The sequence below is a fragment of the Gorilla gorilla genome, chromosome 15 (assembly GCF_029281585.2).
Source record: "Gorilla gorilla gorilla isolate KB3781 chromosome 15, NHGRI_mGorGor1-v2.1_pri, whole genome shotgun sequence".
Classification (NCBI taxonomy): domain Eukaryota; kingdom Metazoa; phylum Chordata; class Mammalia; order Primates; family Hominidae; genus Gorilla; species Gorilla gorilla.
The window spans coordinates 71,431,799-71,445,966 of NC_073239.2; positions in this window are offsets into that span (position 1 = coordinate 71,431,799).

Consider the following 14,168-nt stretch of genomic DNA (forward strand, 5'->3'; position numbering starts at 1 on the left):
TGGGCCACTGCCTAAGTAAACATCAAGAAGTCTCTGTACCAGATGCAGACTTAGTGGAACAAGTCCAGTTTTGAATGCATGAAGAAAGTAGTTTGAGAGAAGTAAAGTTTAGGCTCTAGGATTCAACAGGTACCTTCAATAAAACAAACTGCCTGGGGCAGTACTTCATTTTGTTACGACCATGGGTTCTTGGTCTCTCAATGCAAATTGACCTGAGGCCAAAAGAGTTTCTCCAGGCAAGACTTCATTGGAGCTTATGCCGGAGCATAAGGGAGGCAGCATAAGAGAATGAGAGAATTCCCTGACTGACTCTCCTAAAAGAGCACAACAAATTAGGGGTAGTTTATGCAGGTCAGCATTATCTGTTTGCCAGGGTTGTCTTGAGTAATGGGCCACCCGATGGTCTCGTTTGCGGCAACGAGGCTGTGAATCAATTGTTCAACATTCCCCTCCAAGGTGGGACACTCTCAACCTTGGTTATCTCCTAAGGCTAGTCACTGGAATTCTTTAAATAAAAGGACTATTAGCAGTAAGGTAGTGGTGTGGGTTTGTCATGAGTGGAAATGCATTAAAAAAATGCTCTAGTGTGGGTGAGCTGAAGCCAAGCCCCATTTCTACTGTTTTTCATTTCCCCTTATAAGATTTTACCTTCCTTATTCTTAAGGAGAAAGGGCCAAAGATCTTATCTTCTAAAGCTACTTCCTGCTGAACAGGGTTGTCATCCCTGCTTAACCCCGGGGGGCATGGAAATCTCTCACTGACTGTTCTACAGACTTGAAGGGACTTGGAATAGTTGAAGCCTGGAAGACATAAACTTTAACAACTGTACCCCTATTGAATATAACAAATAATTATTTTAAAAGCCAAATAGCACCCAGTGATAACTAATAAAATGCTTAAGCTCAGTTTAATAATGATTGTAGGAAGAGATTAGATGCCATTTGGAATCTAAGTGAATAGTCTCCTGTTGTCTGAAATATAAGGCAACAGACTTTTAATAAGAGGCATTTCTATGGAAACAGAAGAAAAACAAACGTTAATGGTGGGTATAATCTATCCAGATGTTAGACTCAAAGCATCTTTAGTTACAGAGGAGGAAGGCAGTGGCAATGTGACATGTTCTTCTTGCTTGTATCACAAGAAATAAGCTTCAGCTTGCAGGGCCTCAGAAAAAAAGGTAGTAGCAATTCTATTGAGTATAAGTCAGAAAAATGGAAGAAAAATTTGAAAATATTATTTTGGAGACTTGTAGCCCAGAAAGGTTTTAAGATCAAATCCAAATTGTAGAAAATAATATTTTATTTTTATTTATTTTTTGAGACAGAGTCTCACTCTGTCACCCAGACTGGAGTGCAGTGGCTTGATCTCAGCTCACTGCAGCCTCTACTTCCCATGTTCAAGCGACTCTCATGCCTCAGCCTCTCAAGTAGCTGGGACTACAGGTGTGTGCCACCACACCTGTCTAATTTTTTTTGTATTTTTAGTGGAAAAGGGGTTTCACCATGTTGGCCAGGTTGATCTTGAACTCCTGACCTTAGTGATCTGCCCACCTCAGCCTCCCAAAGTGCTGGGATTAGAGGCATGAGCCACCACACCCAGCAGAAAATAATATTTTTAAAATACTCAAAAACAACAGACAAGACTAGAGTCTACCAGCAGGTGTATTACAATATTTCTCTCTCCAGTCTCTCATTTTTATCAGAGACAAATCAAGGTAGGACCAGTTTGTAAAATAAGTTTTAGTTTTATTATACTTGGCCTTATTATGTGTATAAAGTGCAGCAAGAATAATTATCTTTTAAATTGGCTTTGTTGGAACTTTTTCCATAAGGAATCTCAGATGAGACTTTTTAAAGCCTTGAGCAGGCTGGGCTGCAAATACCTGTATAAACTGGGTGAATTCCTCTCCTCTGGACATCCCAGGATAACTTGGAGCTTCTGGGCCTGTTAGAAAGTGACATTCTTGGATGAGTGCAGTGGCTCACACTTGTAATCCCAGCACTTTGGGAGGCCAAGGCGGGCAGATCACTTGAGCCCAGGAATTCGAGACCAGCATGGGCAACATGGTGAAACCCTGTCTCTAAAAAAATTACAAAAAAATAGTAGGGCATGGTGGTGTGCACCTGTGGTCCCAGGTACTCAGGAGGCTGAAGTGGGAGAATTGCATGAGCCTGGGAGGTGGAGGTTGCAGTGACTGGGTGACAGAGTAAGACCCTGTCTCAAAATAAATAAATATAATAAAAAATAAAAAGAAAGTGACATTCTGTACATACCACAGATTGGGAACTCTGCATAGGGACTGCATAGACTATGAGGCCAGTTTTCCTAAAGGACTCTTATGGGCTCTATGAGTCAACTTTGATTCCCTAGTCTATTTATATTTGAAAGCATGTCATTTCAGTGAAAGCCTTGGTAAAATAACCAGTGTTTCCAATTGTGTTCTGTTATCAAAGAAACAGATTCTTATTGCAATTATGCAAATAATTATGCAAATAACTGTATTGCCATAAGTTAAGAATACTCAGGAATAGTTTCCAAATTCTGGAGAAGTCAGATAGAAAGAAATATGCTCAGGCGTGGTGGCAGGCGCCCATAGTCCCAGCTACTGGGGAGGCTGAGGCAGGAGAATGGTGTGAACCTGGGAGGTGGGGCTTGCAGTGAGCAGAGATTGCGCCACTGCACTCCAGCCTGGGTGACAGAGCGAGACTCCATCTCAAAAAAAAAAAAAAAAAAAGAAATATGCTCCAATTTTTGTTCACAGGATTATACCTTACTCAATTGTTAAAAGCTGTAAAAAGCTCAAAAGAAAAAAAAAGTTTTCTTGACTCCAAAAATCAAAAGGATCAGCAACAGTTCAAGCAAAAAGTCATAAAATGATTGTTTTAATCTTTTATTAGTTCAGTCCACGTAATTAACTTCTGCTCTTGATATTTGACACCTTAGCTCTCCAAGAGAGCCCTGGAAGTTTTTCCCTCTATTCTAATGACCCACTCTCCAAAGTGATCAGAGAACTATATTTAAGAGTATCCAGTCTTATAGCTGATTATAAACTGCCTTTTGAAAAGGATCAAAACAAAAACAAAATAACAGACAAAGTGAGATGGCTCAAGCCAGCACTTTGGGAGGCCAAGACCAGAAGAAAGAATTCGACTGAGGGGCAGAGACAGAAGTAGAAACCGAGGCAAGTTTCAGAGCAGGAGTGAAATTTTATTAAAAAGCTTTAGAACAGTGAGGAAAGAAAAGAAAAGAAGGTAGGTACAACTTGGAAGAAGGCCAAGCAGTGTTCAGCCTTGATCCTAGGGCCTTTACAGGCTGGCTCCTTTCCCACGATTCTTCCCTTAGGGTGGGCTGCCTACACCCACAGTGTCCCCCTTACCCCTGGGAAGTGCGCACACACGGTTTGTTTAGGATGTTGTATACATGCCCATCTGAGGCTTTCTTCCTTTCTCCGAGGGAGTCCCCCCTCCTCCCAAAGTAATACTCTTAACATTTTGTCTCTTTTTTTTTTTTTTTTGAGATGGAGTCTGGCCCTGTCGCCAGGCAGAAGTGCAGTGGCGCCATCTCAGGTCACTGCAACCTCCAACTGCCTGGTTCAAGTGATTCTCCTGCCTCAGCCTCCCGAGTAGCTGGGATTACAGGCGTGAGCTACCGTGCCTGGCCGCCATTTTGTCTCTTAATGGGCATGCCTAGGAAGATGTTTCTCCCTGGCACCCGCATTCGGTTAACACTTTAGTGGAACAGGTGGGGACCATTAGGAAATAGTCTCTCCCTGGCATCAGCTCCCAATTTATCACTTTTAAGAGGCAATGTGATAATTGTCAAACCATCACTCCAAGTTCCTAGTGGGTGGGGGAGAGCCCTCTCCTGCCCCACCCATGCCTGTCTAACTACCTGTAGCAAGAGGAGTTCATGACTTTAAAGCATCTAGTAAAGACAGACAGTATCTGACCTGCCTAATTTAGATCAAATGCCTAAATTTTGAAGATGTTTTATTTTATTAATAATTTGTAAAACTGTACCAAAGATTACTAAAATAATGTGGACTAAAATCCATTAAAGCTTTTTTTGACCAAATATTTTATTTAAGCACTGAATTTTCGTCAAGCCAATTGATGAGAGCTCTTTTATATAAACATTACACACGCTGCTTATAAGCACAGACACAGACAGGCAGAAGCAGGTCTGGTAGGGTTATACATTTTTCATTTGCCAGTTAAGTTTTTCTTTCCCATTTTAGACTATCAGTGTCTTGATTACCTGTTTTCTGCCTTAAACAGTTGTCAGCTAGGCAACTCTAAATTTGCATTTTTCAAAAGACAACTCAGGTAAACAAGATACAGAATTCACATTTTACTCAAACCAAGAAAAAATGGCCTGACTAAAAGTTAAGATGGCCAGGAAAAGCAGACATTCTTACACATCGAGATTTCCTTAAAGATGTAAATTTTGAAAGTTGGATTACTGGATTTAGAGTGGAGCCTTTTAAGGAACAGGGCCCAGAAAGCATGCAGTTTCTAAGACCTAATAGGTGGGCACAGATGAAAGGCAGAACAGAACCCCAGAAGCCAAGGAGCTCATTTTTATATCAAATTTTGGGTTCTCAAAAAGAAGAAACCACTACAGGATGCGACAGTGTAATGCTTTCACACTGTATTTCATTGTTTTTTGTTTTGTTTTGTTTTGTTTGTTTGTTTGTTTTGAGACAAAATCTCCCTCTGTTGCCCAGGCTGGAGTGCAGCGGCGTAGTCTTGGCTCACTGCAACCTCCACCTCCCAGGTTCAAGTGGTTCTCCTGCCTCAGCCTCCCTAGTAACTGGGATTACAGGCGCATGCCACCATGCTCGGCTAATTTTTTTGTATTTTTAGTAGAGGCGGGGTTTCACCATGTTGGCTAGGCTGGTCAACTCCTGACCTCAAGTGATCCTCCCACCTCGGCCTCCCAAAGTGTTGGGATTACAGGCCTGAGCCACCGTGCCCGGCCCACAGTGTATTTCATTGTAAGGACATTTTCTGAAGCTGCTGGATAACCAAATGCCTATCAGCCAGCTCTGTAATCAGCCCATCTCACATTTCATACTTTCCAGGTGCACAAGAGCCTGTTTTTCTCATCTAAATGTGCAAAGAAAGGAGTATTACCCTGTAATAATAACTGTTCACTGTAAGCAACTGTCATTAGCCATCCCTAAAAGTGTATTTCCTACCTAGCTATTACATACAAAAGCTAAAAGTTTTCTCACAAAGCAAAATAATTTTTGATGTCCCCAAAAGTAAAACAGGTCAGGTAACACAATGCAAAACAGAGCAAAGCCTTCGATTTTAAGAGGAAACTGTCTGCTTACAATTCTTGGGGTTCCACGAGGACAACAAAATTTTGTCCCAAAACAGGGTCAGTGGCACCTCCCATGTTTCTCCCAAGGAGTCCCAGGCTGTCAGAAATTACCTTAGGTCATCTCTTGTGGACGTACAGGGTGGCAAGAAGACAGAAGTAAATGGAGAAATGATTCAGTCAACTGAGAAGGAAAAAAACACTTTTTTCCCCCAAAAAACAAGACCTAAGAAGAGAAAAAAGCCTAAAAGCCTTATAAAATTAGCTGACTTTTAACCATAGAACTCTTAAAAACAAAACAAAACAAAAAACTTGGCTAGATGTGGTGGCTGATGCCTGTAATCCCAGCACTTTGGGAAGCCCAGGCGGGCAGATCACTTGAGCCCAGGAGTTGGAGACCAGCCTGGCCAACATGGTAACACCCTGTCTCTACTAAAAATACAAAAATTAGCTGGACATGGTGGCATGCACCTTTAGTCCCAGCCACTTAGGAAAATTAGGCAGAAGAATCACTTGAACCTTGGAGGCTTAGGTTGCAGTGAGCCGAGATCATGCCATTGCACTCCGGCCTAGGTGACAGAGTGAGACTCTGTCTCAAAAAAAAAAAGCCAGAGGTGTCAGCTGTTTGTCCCAGATAACAAAAGATTTTAAAATATAAGTATACTTTCTGAGAAGGAGTCTCACTCTGTCGCCCAGGCTGGAGTGCAGTGGCATGATCTTGGTTCACTGCAATCTCTGCCTCCTGGGTTCAAGCGATTCTCCTGCCTCAGTTTCTGAGTAGCTGGGATTATAGGTGCACGTCACCACGCCCAGCTAAGTTTTTGTATTTTTGTAGAGATGGGGTTTCTCCATGTTGGTCAGGCTGGTCTGGAACTCCTGGCCTCAAGTGATCCACCCACCTCGGCCTCCCAAAGTGCTGGGATTACAGGCATGAGCCACCATGCCCGGTCACCTCTGTCTTTTAAACCTTTCATATATATGTATATGTCCCCCACCCCCTACTCCCCCTTCTCCAGTCCCTGCAAAGGTATTTTCCCTAGTGAAACCAATAAGCCTTAACTAAAGCTATGACTTAACCACGAGTGTATGAGGTGTCTTCAAAGAGATTGCAAGTGGTTTTTACATGATTTAGAATCACCCCAAAGGTAGCTTAGAGAAAGGAAAATTCAAGACAGAAAGTCAGAAGTTGTTTATGGAGGGGAAAAGAATCAATAAATAGCAAAGATCACACAAATAACAAACCAGAAAAGATTCATTCCCTGGGAATATGAACCCAGGCAGCCCCTAGTGAAGGGGGAAAGCCCTAGCTACTGAGCTAACGCATGGGGTTGTTACCATGCTCTTCTCTGAAGGAGCCTGGAGCAGTCATTTTCAAGCCTACACAGGATTTTAACTGCTTGACACGATTTTTTTTTTTTTTTTTTTTTTTGGGAGAGAGTCTTGCTCTGTCCCCCAGGCTGGAGTCCAGTGGCGCGATCTTGGCTCACTGCAAGCTCCGCCTCCTGGGTTCACGCCATTCTCGCCTCAGCCTCAGCCTCCCAAGTAGTTGGGACTACAGGCGCCCGCCACCACGCCCAGCTAATATTTTTGTATTTTTTAGTAGAGACGGGGTTTCACCGTGTTAGTCAGGATGGTCTCAATCTCCTGACCTTATGATCCGTCCACCTCGGCCTTCCAAAGTGCTAGGATTACAGGCACAAGCCACCACGCCTGGCCACTGCTTGACATGATTTTTAAGGCTAATCATGACATTATTATACATTCTTCTTTTAATTTAAATCTTTTTGAAAAATTGTTAAGAATACGCGATCTCTAAAGTCCTTTTTCTCTTAATGGTGTACTCAGTTCTGATAGACACTCAATCCAAAAGCGTTTTAGAGCCCAGATGGTAATCTTTCAGGTTTTGTTTTTTTTTTTAACTATATAAGCTAAAGGTATTTCTAGAGAGATGGTAAAGGAGGCATCTTCATGGTCCCCGAGAATTAACTCTCAGAAATGAGCTTAAAATAGCAAAAGATGACAAAAGCCCCATAGGGATGGAACATCTTAAGACAAAACTCACCCCAGGCCTTGACACTTTCGGACCAAGAGTGTGCTGACTCATCTCAACCTCCTGGTCCTTTCAGACTGGCCTCCTGATATGAACCTGATAATTCCTGCCCTCTGGATGGAAGAGACCACGAGAGAGTATCCCCATATGGTAACAAGATCATGCTCCTAAGGACATAAAACAAGATGAGAGGGAAACCTCATCCACTTTTTGTTCAGGGATCCACAGCAAAGTTTGTAACTAACCAGTTTGCCAGGCTGCTGAAAGCAGCGGGCTTTTATAAGTCCTAAGCCTGCGTTCTATCCTGTGGTATGCTTCTCCTTGATAGAATTACATAGAAAGACAAATTCACAGCTCAAAGTACACCACATTCACTACAATCTAAAACTTGTCACACAAATCCCTGTTCCCATTAATTAAAACCTTGCAGAGGAGACAAACAATGATTTTCACTATTCACTTAACTGGTTTGCACAGAGAGAGGGAGGCCAGAAGCCTGGCTAGTAAGGAATCCTTACCCTTTTACAGGCATGCCAGAGGTTTGGGTTATCTTTCTCTGAATGGATCAGGTGACCCTGCTCTCTGTGCCATACCTGTGGGGGCCAAGGTGCCTACAAAAGAAAATCATCTTTTCTGTTTTATGGAACCATAGGCGAAAGCCTCTCAAATTTAAATTTATGAAGTTAAGTTTACTTATCTCTATAGTTGCAGGTTAACCATTTGAACTCTGAACTTTTCCTATTATGCAGAGAACCAATACTGGCAGTCGCACCCAGGCATCCCTGGCGCCTTCCTGAAGACTAGATGGGCGTCCCCAGCACTGTGTCTCAGGCAGTCTCCCCTAACCGACAGGACTATACATTTGTACAGACAGAAACTCTAAAAGATTACAGGCCTAGGGAAGTGACATAATGAGGGGTTTCAAATAGTTACAGGATCAAAGTTCAGGGTGCCAGAGAGGGAGAGAGGAAAAGAGAGAGAGAGAATTTTTTCCTTGGGATTTGAACCGACAACAACTTAGGCCAGGGAGGGATGTGACCTGTCCCAATGCCGGCTGAGTTAATCAGACCTGGATAGTCAACTGTTTTCATCCTTCCTGCATGGATGGCTATTCAGGTGACCCAGACCAGTAAACTAGGGAGGCTGTTTCAACCCGTCCCTCATAGATGTCTATTCAAGCAACCCAAACCAGTAAGGATTAGGAGAGGAGAGGCAAAGCGCCCTGAGTGACAGAAAAGCTAGGAAGAGGAAAGGAGACAGAGGGAGGAAAGGGAAGGGAGAAAGGCATCGTCTGTGGGGGGGAAGGTGAGGAGTTCCAGGACGCCGGAGAAAGACTCACCCATTGCGGTGACACTGAATCAAAACTTCAGGCCGCTGCTTGTCAGCCATAAAGGGATCTTTTCCAGCAGTCCCGTCACCTCACAAGTCACCCTCTCAGATAGAGAAAGGCTCTCCACGTCCTGTGATCTTGGATGAGCCCCCAAAGAATATGTTACTGACCACGAGTTTTGGGGCTCTCAATGCAGTAGGAATTGACATGAGGCCAAAATAGTTTCCCCAGACAAGGCTTCATTGGAGTTTATGTCCAGGCATAATGGAGGCAGCACGAGACAGACAGAGAATTCCCTGACTCAACCTCTGAAAAGAGCTGGTGGGGCTTTTTTATTAGGCAATATTAAATACATTTATATAGCCTATCTCCAATTAATTTGCCTTTTGTCAGTTGATTTTTCAGCAAAACTTCAGAGGGCAAAGGGGAAGTTTCCTCTTGGCTCAAACACCCTTTTCCTTCTGTTTTTATTTTTTTTTTTAATGTTTTCCAGGCCAGGCACGGTGGCTCACACCTGTAATCCCAGCACTTTGGGAGGCCGAGGCAGGCGGATCACGAGGTCAGGAGATCAAGACCATCCTGGCTAACACGGTGAAACCCCATCTCTACTAAAAATACAAAAAATTAGCTGGGCGCAGTGGCAGATGCCTGTAGTCTCAGCTGCTGTGGAGACTAAGGCAGGAAAATGGCATGAACCCGGGAGGCGGAGTTTGCAGTGAGCCAAGATCGCGCCACTGCACTCCAGCCTGGGGGACAAAGCAAGACTCCGTCTCAAAAAAAAAACAGAAATTTTCCAAACAGTATAAGCTATAAAATGGCTGGTCTCATACAGACCCGAAACAGGCTGCAGAGACTGATGTATTGACAACGAGGCCAAATTGATGAAAATGTGATTTAGTATATGAGAGGTGTGAAATGAATATAGACTATTTGCACTCAGTCTATAGAATATATTTAATCAGAAAAACATATTTTTATTTACAATGAGGTTTGGGAATGCCATTCTGGCTTGGGTTATTGTAGGGTAAGGAGCAAGTTCCAGAATGTTTTCCAGCACTTTTCTGCCATGGAAATAGCCCTAGCTCACCTCTGTAACAAACACAAGAATCCATCAGTATTAAGCCATGTCGAGTTCACCAAAATGTGCTTTATCTCACGAAAAGATTTGACGTAAGACAAGATCAGGGTAGAAAGAAAAGGAGTATTCTAATTAAAAACTGGGGAAAGATCAGAATTAGATTAATCATTTCTGGCTTGAACTCTTCTAAGTTCTTCATTCTCTGAATTAGCAGCCTTGCTAGTATGTTTGTATTGTCAACCTAAAATAATGTAAAAGATCAGGATCCAGTTAAGAGTTTATTTGAGTGCAAGGTATGAGGGTAACAGGCTGTCCATGGGCACACAGACACCGAAGAATGGTGAGTAGTTCTCCTATGTGGGGAAAGTGAAGATTGTTTGCCTAGGCAAAAATTGACGTGCTGAACAGAATTATAACACGTTCCATAAAAAGGGTAACATACAGACATAAGATTTGATTGGCTACTACTGATTACTCTCTAAAGGGGTTCCTTCACATTCTATTGGAAAGAGGTAAAAATCACAAAGGTGTCTATCTCCAACATCATTTAGTCTAGGTTTGAATGAAGAATAGGGATTCTGGTCAATGTATAACAACTCAAAACAAAGGTCAGGAGGCAACAGTCACGCACTAAAGAAGAAAAACAGCTGTGTTATGTGACTCAGTTTCCAGGGCTGAGCTTTTCTTTTTGCCATAATAAATTTGGAAAGTCCTGAAATTTTCTTTTCTTTTCACAATTTTCTTTACATATTCCCACACATTCATTAGTTCAACAAATAGTTTTTTTGTTTTGTTTTGTTTTGTTTTGTTTTTGTTTTGCTTTGAGACAAGGTCTGGCTTTGTTGCCCAGGCTGGAGTGCAGTGGTGTGATCTCAGCTCACTGCAACCTTCACCTCCTAGACTCAAGTGATCCTCCCACCTCAGCCTCCTGAGTAGCTGAGATTATAGGCATATGCCACCACTCCCGGCTAATTTTTTTTGTATTTTTAGTAGAGACAGGGTTTCACCATTTTGCTCAGGCTGGTCTCGAACTTGTGAGCTCAAGTGATCCACCTGCCTTGGCCTCCCAAAGTGCTGGGATTGCAGGCATGAGCCACCACACCCAGCCAACAAATAGTTTTTGAGGGCCTATTATGTATCCTTCCTGGATGCTAAGGTCCAAAGCCCTTTTCTCCTGGAAGTAACATTCTAGTGGAAATGAGAAAGTGACAGACAAGAGCGTAGTAAACAATATTGTATGTTAGAAGGTGATTAGTGCTATGGGAGAAAAAATAGGAAAAGGGAGGTTGGGAGTGCAAAGAAGGAGGGATTTGCTATTTTTAAATAGGATAGTTGTAGTCCTCACCAGGAAGGTCATGTCTGAGCAAATATTTGAAACTGAGAATAAAAAAGGGGGGACTGGGTGCAATGGCTCATGCCTGTAATCCCAGCACTTAGGGAGGCCAAGGCAGCAGGATCCCTTGAGTCCAGGTGTTTGAGATCAGCCTGGGCAACATTGTTAGACTCTGTCTCTACAAAAAAAACGAACAAAATTATCTCAGCATGGTGGTGTGTGGCTGTGGTTCCAGCTACTCAGAAGGCTGAGGTGGTACGACTGCTTGACCCCAGGAGGTCGAGGCTGCTTGCAGTAAGCCAAGACTGTGCCACTGCACTCCAGCCTGAGTGACAGAGAAAGACCATGTCTCAAAAAAAAAAAAAAAAAAAAAAAAAGAGAGAGAGAGAGATTTTGAAACTGTGGGAATTAGCCATGTGGATATCTGGAGGAAAATCCTATGCAGAGGGAACTGCACTGCCAAGGCCATGAGGCAGAAGCGTGTATGTTGTTTTAGGGAACAAGAAGATAGTCAAATGACTGGAGCAGAATGAGCTGGGGGTGAGTTGTAGGAGGACATGAGGTCATATTGGGATTGGAGGGCTGGATCACGTAGAGCCTCCTTAAGTGATCACAAGGACTTTGTCCACCCTAGGGTTATGGGGATGGCTGAACACACCCCACCTGACACTGGACAGGTGAGATCAACAGCAGTTTATTGGTCTTATATACTTCCAGCAAAGGGGAAGAGGACACAGCATGGCCCAAGGGTGCTGCACTTGGGAACAGAATGAACAATCAGGAGCTGTGGAAGGCAGGCTTTGTAGTGAGTGGGATACTCAAGAGGGTGGGATACTCCAAAGGAGTTCAGGGAATGCCACCCCCAAATATGATGCTTTGGTATGCAGATTACTTTGAACTGAGGACACGTGGGGAACAAGAGTTGCAGGCAGAGGCTTTCTCTAAGCATCCTCCAATCTGCCTGAAGATGAATCCTCCAAAAGGAATTCGATTGTCATGAATCCCCTTTCTGGGAATCTTATTAACCATATCAACCAGGGAAGATGAACTTGGATTGCAGTGGAGGAGACTAGAGGTTGACCCGTGCCCAGACAATCACCTATGTTTTTGAAGGCAGCTTTAAGACAACTTTTTTTACCCAAGGGACTTTTTATCTGTATAACAAGACAACCTTTATTCAGCAAAATTTCCTCTCCTCGCTTTTCCATAACTTATATCATTATCACCCCTCAGAAGCCCCGAGTCACTGTTCCTTTCTGTAGCTCAGGATGCTATATAAGCTTCAATCATCTGACTCTTCTTCGAGTCTCATATTTTGTGGGATTCTCATGCGTACATCCATTATTAATTATGGCTTTTCTCTTGTTAATCTGTTGCATGTCAATTTAATTTGAGGCCAGCCAAAGAACCTAGAAGGGTAAAGGGAAGCTATTTTTCCCTTCTCTACAGCTCTTTGGTTCCTGCAGTAGGAAGTGATGGGCTTGTTTAAATAATCCTGTGGGCTGGCAGGGAACTGAAACCCACTACTCAGGGATAAGCAGACACTGTGCCTGGTACTCCTGATAAGGAGGGCTGTTTGGCTAGGGGACGTTATCCATGGGAGCGGAGTGGAGAAAAGAACTTGAGGTTAAGCCTTTCCCAATTTCACCAGATGTCAAGACAGCACATAATATTAGATCTTAACTTCAGGGCTTGCACCACAGGAAGTCAAAACTTGTAGAATGACTAGAATGACACCCAAATTTTCTAGTTCTTTTTTTTCTCCTTTACTGTCTGACTCTGACCTAAGCAGGCTGAATCAAAGAAGCTGACTCAGAAAGCAAAGTAGAGACTTTGAAAACTGAGCTGCCCTTCTGTATCTTGATTGTGATTACAGTTACATGACCTCTATACATCTGTGAAAACTCATAGATCTGTACACCAAACATGGTGAACATTACTGTATATAAATAAAAGATCAAATTAAATTTTAAATAAGTTTTTTTCTTTCTTTTTTTTTTTTTTTTTTTTTAGACGGAGTCTTGCTCTGTCACCCAGGCTGGAGTGCAGTGATGCGATCTCTGTTCACTGCAACCTCTGCCTCCCGGGTTCAAATGATTCTCCTGCCTCAGCCTGCTGAGTAGCTGGGATCACAGGCACGCACCACCATTCCCGGATAATTTTTGTATTTTTAGTAGAGACGGGGTTTCACCATATTGTCCTGGCTGGTCTCGAACTCCTGACCTCGTGATCTGCCCACCTCGGCCTCCCAAAGGGCTGTGATTACGGGCATGAGCCACCATGCCCGGCCTTAAATAAGTATTTTTTAAAAAGAAAAAGACTAGACTGTGGAGAGCAGAGACAGAAGAAGGACACTATTCAGGAGGCTACTGTGGTAACCCCAGAAAAGACATGGCCTGGACCAAGGTGGAAACAGTGATTTGGTACGAAGTGCCCAGGGCCAATAGAATTTTCTGTACCAGGGTTTTTCAACCTCAGCAATATTGACATTGGATAATTGGGTAAATTTTTTGTTGTGAGTAGGCTGCACTGTGCATTGTAGGATGTTTAGCAGCATTCCTGGCCTCTACCCACTAGAGGACAGTAGCAAATTCCTAGTTGTGACAAACAAAAATGTCTCCAGACATTGCCAAATGTTGAAGTGGTAGCGAGGAACACTCCGAGTTGAGAATCACTGTTCTAGATGAATGTCCTAAGCTTTGGGCCACAGACTAAATACCACATTAATCATCAGTGTCAGCTCAGTTGGAGCAGGCTTCAGGTAGCCTCCTACCACTTAGTATGTACAGACAACAGAAGCCCAGCATCTGAAACCATGAGAGTTTCAGGAAATTGGAAGTTCAATGGGCTATAAAGAGTTAAGCTATTAGGTTCTGCCAAACTACTATAAGATTTTTCACAATTCGTGTTATCTATGACCTCATATCAAAATTGCACATTCAGTTCCATTTGCCAGTTTCTCATGTTTGAAACTCAAATTTAGGACCCTTATTATTTATATTCCTACCTATTTATATTTCCAAATTGAGATCTGACCTTCTGACCTTCCAGG